Genomic DNA, 2,448 nt, shown 5'->3' with positions numbered 1-2,448 from the left:
GCGAAGCCGGCAATGGAGCGGCTGTGGTGACGGCGGCGGCGATATGGCGGACCCGCTGAGCGTCGGCGTGAACCTGGAGGCCTTCTCCCAGGCCATCAGTGCCATCCAGGCGCTGCGCTCCAGCGTGAGCAGGGTGTTCGACTGCCGGGAGGATGGCGTGCGCAACAGGGAGACGCTGGGGGGCCGGGAGAAGGCCTTCATCGCGCACTTCCAGGACCACCTGCACTCGGTCAACCGGGACCTCCACGAGCTGGAACGTCTGAGCAACCTGGTCGGCAAGCCGTGGGAGAACCACCCGCTCCATAACAGCGGCCTGCTGAGCCTGCACCCCGCGCGGGACAAAACCCCCCTCTACAGCCGGCTCCTCCAAGCCTACCAGTGGTCCAACAAGCTGCAGCACCACGCGGGCCTGGCGTCCGGCCTCTGAACCAACAGGCGCTGAGACGCGCTGCTAACCAGTCGGGAGTGTCTGCGAAACGCCGGCCCAGGGCGCAGACCACGCTCGTCCTGCCGCCTCGGTATGTGGATGACGTGATCAGTCGCATTGACAGGATGTTTCCTGAAATGTCCATCCAGTTATCCAGACCCAGTGGAACGTCAGCGATGCTTCTGGTGACCTTGGGAAAGGTGCTAAAAGTGATTGTCGTCATGCGGAGCCTGTCCATTGACCGAACGATCGTGAAGGGCTACAACGAGAACGTCTACACGGAAGACGGCAAGCTGGATATATGGTCCAAGTCCCACTACCACGTGTTCCAGAAGGTGACAGACCACGCCACCACTGCGCTGCTGCACTACCAGCTGCCCCAGATGCCACATGTCGTGGTCCGGTCCTTCCTGACCTGGCTGAGAAGCTACATAAAGCTGTTCCAGGCGCCCTGCCAGCGCTGCGGGAAGATCCTGCAGGACGGCCTGCCCCCCACCTGGAGGGACTTCCGCTCCCTCGAAGCCTTCCAGACACCTGCCAGCAGTGACCGCCCCCCCCACCCCCCCGCAGCGGGTCAGGGGTCAGGAGTCAGACCGCCCATGGCCCTCCAACCCCCCCATCTCCCGCCCCCAAGGACAGCCTGGCTCTGAGGCGGAGCCTCCGAAGGACAGACTCCGTCCGGGTGGACAGGACACCTTGCCGGCGGCACAGCAACCTTAGACCCGGGATAAGGGTACCTGCGTGCTAGGTGGTCGCTCTGCCTCCCAGGGAATCGCCCTGGGGTCGCGTTCCAGTGTTTCCACTGTGCTAGGGTGAGGGACTGAGGCATAGAAGGGTTACAGAATGTGCTAGGGGGAAGGATGGAGGCATGGAAAAGTTACCTATTGTATTAGGGTCCGGGATCCTGACAGAAAAATTGCTAGATTGTCTCAGAAAACAGTGTATTATGATTCAACCCACCCAGGTGTGACTCCGTTTACCTCCCCATTCATACTTGTAAACTTTGTATGAACCCTGCCAGTGCCAGGAAATGCTTTGTAGTGTTACAGATAAAAGGCTTTGCTGTACCCTTGGTCAGCACTGCAGTATGAGGTTCCTACAGGAGGGACGTACTGTAGTCAGCTGGCCAGCTTAATAAAGGCTCCTAAATTTAAATTCTGAGTCGGTGGTCTATCTCACTGATTGAACCCATAACACCACGAGCCCGTGTTCATGCAGTCATGCTGGCGTTGCGTTTTGTAATTTATTTTTATGACAATAAACTTGTCCCCATTCTCAGGCCTCAGGAAAGAAGAGGAGCAGAAGCCTGGGTGGTGGTGGGAGGATGCTGGGGGTGGGTGTGGGGGGCGTGGGACCCAGATGAAGGCCTTCCGGACCTGGCAGGAGTTGCCCTCTGGGAGCAGGAAATGAGACCTCAGGCCTGAGGAAGGTGGGAGTTGAAAGGAACCTCCTGCTACCCACTGGGAACCTCAAAGGGCTGCCCTTTCCTTGAAGGGAGACCAGCGCTCTGGGGGTTGGCTCTGCCATCTGTTTACTGCGGGAACCATGTCGCTTGGAGAAGTCAGGATCCTCCACAGGCATGAGGAGTGCGGGGCGGGCATCCAGTCCAGTGTACCCTCCTGTGCAGTGAAGGACGCCAGTTTGAGAAACGGAAGAGAAAAGTGCTCCAACCAGTAAAATATTAGGGTCCCAGCAGAGGCCTCCGTGGGACCCCTCCAGAGTGCACCCACATCCTGGGCATAGAGACCGCATAGGAACCCCCTGCTGCCAGGAACTTAGAGTAAAACCTTTCAGGCTGCATGAGGAAACGAATTCCCCGAGAGAAGGGGATTTGAGGCAGGACATAGTAAGACCAATACCCCAAGAATTAGAGAAATCAATAATGTAAAAAAGACGTAAAATAAGAATCTTTAAAACTGTGGCCATTCTGAGTCCTTGCTATAAGCCACACCCAATTATAAGCACCTTCCTGTGTTATTGTCCTGACCAGGCTGGGAATCTGAGATGATGACTGCCCACCT

General features: G+C 57.4%; 1 pseudogene; it reads left to right on the top strand.

The window, feature by feature from the left end:
• The first annotated feature begins 6 nt into the window (after positions 1-6).
• On the top strand, positions 7-1,588 carry LOC102767548 (annotated as a pseudogene).
• Positions 1,589-2,448: the final 860 nt, after the last annotated feature.

The sequence above is a fragment of the Myotis davidii genome, unplaced genomic scaffold, assembly GCF_000327345.1.
Source record: "Myotis davidii unplaced genomic scaffold, ASM32734v1 scaffold668, whole genome shotgun sequence".
NCBI classification, from domain to species: domain Eukaryota; kingdom Metazoa; phylum Chordata; class Mammalia; order Chiroptera; family Vespertilionidae; genus Myotis; species Myotis davidii.
This window is presented reverse-complemented; position numbering and strand designations above follow the sequence as displayed.